Source organism: Delphinapterus leucas, chromosome 15 (genome assembly GCF_059928025.1).
Source record: "Delphinapterus leucas isolate spDelLeu-1000000601 "Yukka" chromosome 15, BTC_Dleu_Yukka2, whole genome shotgun sequence".
NCBI classification, from domain to species: Eukaryota; Metazoa; Chordata; class Mammalia; order Artiodactyla; family Monodontidae; genus Delphinapterus; species Delphinapterus leucas.
Window position 1 is genome coordinate 58964629 of NC_143143.1, and position 6000 is coordinate 58970628.

The window sequence follows — 6000 nt, forward strand, 5'->3', positions numbered from 1 at the left end:
TTCCGATTGCTGACGGACACAGTCACGACCCGCGAAGCCTCCCCTATGCCCGCGAAGGGTCTTCCAAGCGCGTTGTCGGATCCACTCCAGACGTCTCGCCCCGCCCCCACCTTGCAGACTTGCAAGGTCTCCAAGGCGTTCGCTGGGAAGTCGCGTCCCGAAGAACGGGAGCGCGAGAGGAATAGGGCTCGGGGCTTAGCTTCTAGAGCCCCTTCCCCAAGTCAGAGGGGCTCCTCCCTGTCGCCAAAGATGTGGGGTTCAAGGAGGGCGCGGTCCTACTGGATTTGTTGAAGAGCAGAGACTGGGGGCTGAGCCCAAGGGTCTTGAGGGTTAACAGGGAATGAGCAGGGGGCTCGGGGCAGACTCGCGGCGCCCTGGGGTGGGTGAAAGAGAGGGGTCCCACGCGCGGGCCTGGACGCAGCGACGAAAGGGTTAAGGCATTGGGCCCCGCCCCAGCCCCGGGATTGGCGGGTCCCGGGGGCGTGGCTGGAGGGCGTGCCCGCGTTTGCCGCAGCCGCGAGTGGGCGGGGCCCAGGCGGGGAGCGGGAGGGGCGCCGAGCGCAGCCGGGCCCGCGCCTCGCGCCCAGCCGGGCGGGCTTCTGGCTGCGCCAGCTAGCCGGACCGGCGGCGCCCGCGCCGAAGACCCCGCATCGGACCCTGAGATAGCGAGTAAGTGAGGCAGGCGCACTGCGGCGCCCCTCCTGGCTCCGACCTGTCTGTCGCCTTGCCCGCTGCACCGCGAGGCTCGTTCGGTAGGACCCGGAGCCGGGGAGGGGGCGCGTCCCACTGCTGGGATCCTTGGGGGTGAGGGGAGTGAAGATGAGACCGATGATGTCATGGATGCTTCGCAGGGCCTGGGGGAAGGTGGCGGCCGGAGGGGGTGCGGCCCGGATTATGTCACCTCTTCCCTCTGCGCCCCGCCCCCCGGGCCACACGCCTTGGTGGGGAGCACCGAGAGGTGCGGGAGGGATTTCCCCCACCGCAGAGACCACCCCACCCCCGGGCACCTCCTCGGGATGGCCTGTGGCTGGGGTATCTGTCGTGGGCAGCGCCCGAGCACCCGCCACCCCCCACCCCCACCCCCGTGCGGGAGGCTCGTGTGTGCGCGTGTGTGTGCTCGGGGTGTGTGTGGGGGGGCGCTGTCAGCCCCCTCACTCCTGAAACATGGGATTTATCAGAGCCAGGATCTAGGGGATGGGGCCCTTCCCCCTTTGTCGCCAAGGGAAGATGGATCTTCCCTCACACATCCCAACCAAGAAGTTCTGGAGACCTCTGCACCCCCAAAAGCCCTACAGTGCCCCTGATACCTTTTATCCCTCAGTCCTTCTTCTCGGAAGCCCTTCCTGATTTTCCTGTCCGATTCACTGCCTCTTTGCATTGCTCATAACTAGCATTCCCACACACATTCTCTCTGTATCTCCTCAGTGCCAGGGGCCAGAGATCCAAGACTCTGCCGTCCATTCCCCCTGGGGGTACTCACAGGCCAGTCTCAGAATGAAATATCCCTGGAGTGGCCTGAGCCAAGTGCTCCAAGGCCACCCTACCCCCTCTCCCAGGGTAGATCAGGGATGCTGTCCTGGGAGGCAGCATTTGGATTGGTCCTTGAAGGATGCAGGATGGGCACAGAGAGCTGAGAAGAGATTTTGTGTGTAGAGTGGAGAGGGGCTCAGGTCAAGGGAAATAGGATGAGCAACAGGAGAGGCCTTGGGGGCCCTGCTTCAAGCTCTGCTCTGGTTCTGAGGGCTGAGAGGAATGCCAGGCATTTACCCGTAATACATTCACTTCTTAAGATTCCTGTAGGGTAGGTGTGAGAACCCACGGTGGAATAACCTGCATGCAGTTCCACCCCTAATCAGTTGAGCTGGGATTTACACTTGGAGCTGATACCTCCATAACTCTGTCTATTGCACTTGGTGCAGTAGAATTTGGGCAGAGCACAGAAAAGATCGGCTTTGCCCTTTAGAAAGGGTCCCTTGGCAGCTGCACAGGGGAGGGAGTGCTGAGAAAGAAAGCCCAGTGAGGAGCCCCCTGCAAAGATGCTGGCAGGAGGGGCTGCTGAGATCTTTAGGGGGTGAATGGGCTGAGCTTGGGGCCTCTGAGACCCAAGAGAAAGGTGGGGTATTCCTAGTTTTGGGAGGGACACAGCTATGGTGGGGTGGGTGGTCACTGTAGGATGGAAGGACCTGCCCATGTAACCCCCAGGTATTGTCTCTTTGGCCCGTTCATGACCACTAATACTGTGTGTAATGTCCTAGGCACTGAGAGCTGATAGGACAGAGATAGAGGCAGAATCGGGCAACAGGCTGTCATCCCAGGTTGTTGAGCTGAGGCCATGAGGCTGTCTTTGCCGACCACACTCAGCTACCTGGGCTAGTTCAGGACCCAGACCCACAAATGAAGCTCAAACCCTTCCCCTGGGCTCAGTTTCCACCTATCAGGGAAACATACGCCCCTGTTTATCCTACCAGTCCCTGCTGGGGTTTTGTGGAAAGAAGCTGCAGCAGCCCAAGCTTGGGAGAGAGAAGGGGCAGGGAACGCTTGTATGGGGCTGACCATAACAGGTTAGAGTTATGGCAAGAAGCTGTTTGGAGAGCGAGACTCCAGGGAGAGCTGCAGTGGGTTGGTAGTCAAAGATTCCCCAGGTAAACCACAGGGATAGGAGGCTCAGGAAACAGTTCTGGGACCTCATTTCCATCCATCCAGGACTCTGGGCATCCAGGCCTTCCTGGGGACCACACACAATCCAGGGAAACAGTGGGTCAGGGTGGAATATGATCAGCCCCAACCTATGGTCAGATTCTCCTTTACTGAATCTCAGAGAAGGTAGTATTGCATGTTTGTACTGCACCTTACAGTTTGCAAAGAACCTTCCTGTCACTCTCATGATCAACATGATCACTTCTGAGGTTTGCTCCTGTCCACACCCAGGCTTCTGGTGGCGCCCCCTTGCCTAGATCTCTAATCTCACTATTGATGCCTTCCTTCAGGATATCACCACACTCAGGTTTCTACCATGTTAAATTCTAAAATTAGAAGAGAGCCCTTGGATCCCAAACCACCTTAAATTACTGCCTTCTCTGGCCTTCTCTTAAAAGAGAGGGGAGGCTTCCCTTGTGGCACAGTGGTTGAGAGTCCGCCTGCCGATGCAGGGGACACGGGTTTGTGCCCCGGTCTGGGAAGATCCCACATGCCACGGAGCGGCTGGGCCCGTGAGCCATGGCTGCTGGGCCTGCGTGTCTGGAGCCTGTGCTGCTCCGCAACGGGAGAGGCCACAACAGTGAGAGGCCCACATACCGCAAAACAAAAAAAAAAAAAAAAGAGAAGGGAACTCTTCCATCTTTCCCTTCAGACCCCCCTCCTACTCCTGTAGTCTGGCTCTGCCTTGCACCACTTTTCTGAAATCATTCTCTCATAGACACGTGATGTTTCCACTTGCCAAATTCAGGACACCCCCGCCAATCCCAATTTTACCTGGTCCCTTTAAAAAAATTTTTTTAATATAAATTTATTTATTTTTGGCTGCGTGGGGTCTTCGTTGCTGGGCGCGGGCTTTCTCTAGTTGCAGTGAGCGGGGGCTACTCTTCGTTGCAGTGCGTGGGCTTCTCATTGCAGTGGCTTCTCTTGTTGCAGAGACGGGCTCTGGGCGTGTGGGCTTCAGTAGTTGTGGCTCACGGGTTCTAGAGCGCAGGCTCAGTAGTTGTGGTGCACTGGCTTAGTTGCTCCGCGGCATGTGGGATCCTCCCGGACCAGGGCTGGAACCCGTGTCCCCTGCATTGGTAGGCAGATTCTCAACCACTGCGCCACCAGGGAAGCCCTCGCCCCTTTTTTAACACCAGGAGCTGCCCCCACATTCTTGCAGCCCACTCCATCTTGGTCTTCAGGGCCTGCCTTCTCCTGGCCTTCTTCCCACTCCCACACCACCTCCCAGTCTTCTGGGGCTCTACCACTCGAGCTCCATGCTGGGCGCCACCCACACCACCCTTGAATGCTCATGATTCCAGTCTCTCTTTCCATCCGGTATGTGACAGATATCTTTCTCTGGTCTTCCTCAAATCACCCATTTCCCCCAAACATTCTCCTCCTGTCAAGTTAAGGGTGTCACACCCATCCTGGTGCCCCAGTCCAGATTCCTCCCTTGCCCCCACCCCCTGAACACCATCTGTATGAAATTCTGTCCGTTCTTCCTCCCTGCCCAGATCTTCCCACTGGTTCTAAGCCTCAGGCCTCACAGCCTCCACCTTCTCAGTCCCTAGCTGCTCCCTACACTGCATCCAGAGGTGGCAAGAGAAGGGGGTCATGCTTAGAATGGGAGGGGGATATCTGGGCTGGAGTATACTGGGAGTGGAGACAGCATGGCCAGGGTGAGTCAAGAGGCACGTAGGGCTTCCCTGGTGGCGCAGTGGTTAAGAATCTGCCTGCCAATGCAGGGGACACGGGTTTGAGCCCTAGTCCAGGAAGATCCCGCATGCCGCCAAGCAAGTAAGCCCGTGCACCACAGCTGCTGAGCCTGCGCTCTAGAGCCCTTGAGCCACAACTACTGGGCCCGCGTGCCTAGAGCCCGTGCTCTGCAACAATAGAAGCCACCGCAATAAGAAGCCCACGCATCGCAAAAAAGAGTAGCCCCCATTCACCGCAACTAGAGAAAACCTGCGTGCAGCAACGAAGACCAAATGCAGCCAAAAATATATTAAAAAAAAAAGAGGGAGGCACCTAGGGCACCAGATGAAAGGAGGCACTCACTCTCAGGGTCCTGCACTTGCTGATCCTGCACCTAAATTGCGCCCTAGGTGCCTCTCTTGACTCACCCTAAGTCTCAACCTTGTGGGACATGTGGAACAGATTAGCTTAAGGGAGCAATGTAGTAAAGTCCTGTTCTCCACACCTGGGGGGTCGGGGGGAGAGGCTGATAGAATGGAATTTTACAAAGTCAGTGTGGACTGGTTTGTGGTAAGTTTTCCAACCACCTAGGGCTGTAATTCCAGGTGTGATGGCCAGAAGACTGAAGGGCAAGAGTTTTGTTAAGGCTCCCCTGGTCTGGGGCCTGATAGCACAAACACAGCATTAAAAATGGGCATATGGGTAGAAGACAGTTTGAAGTGCACTCAAGGGGCCGAGGGCTGCTACCAGTACCCCTTCACCTTGGCAGAGAAGGAAGGCTCCCTGCCTGGTTTCTGGTGGGAACAGGGGTTAAAGGCCTGAAGGGCGCCCCCTGCCATTTCTGGCACACGTATTTGAGCGTCTACACTCACAGCAGGCACTGCCTGCTCCCACTGCCTGGCTGGATATGAGGATCTCTGGGGCAGGTCTTCCCAGGTGCGGACTTGAGACAAAGGAACCAGGAAGCGGGGCCTTCCTGAGCGCAGGTAACCCGAGGCCCTGCTCCCCCTGCTTCTGTGGGCCGGCCCTGGGGGAGGAGGGACGCACGTCCACTGAAGGGCTCAGAGAAATTCACGGTGAACTAAGCAGGGTCAAGGTCCACAAGGAGCGGGGGAGGGGAGTAATCCAGGAAGTCTTCCCGAAGGCAGTGAATTCTTGGAGGGGTTCTGCAGGCGCGGAATCCTCCTGGGCGCCGCTGGGCACGGAGGCCCCGCTCCTGCCCCCGCCCACTTGTAGGAACAGCAGGCCAGGAGGGAGGCATGGCAGGCGCCCGTGCTGGCGGCGCTGCGTCCTCTGCCCCGGCCTCTGCCAGCCCGGGGGCCTCTGCTGAGGTACTGACCATGGGTAGGGGGCCCTCTCGTGCCAGGCCCCCATGCGGCAGAGTTGGAAAGACCTCCGGGAGGGCCCCCTGCTAGGCGCTGCAGCTGGGGTCCCCGGCAGTCCGCGAGGGGCGGGGCATGCCCTTGGTGGCCCAGATATGCGCCGCCGCGGCAGCTCCCGCCCACCAGACCCCCGATACCCTTGTCCCCTCCCCGCGCCCGCCTCCCTGGGGTGCCTGGCATGCGGCAGCTCTGCGAGGTAGGTCCTCCATTCCTCCCATTTCGCAGAGGAGAAAACTGCAGT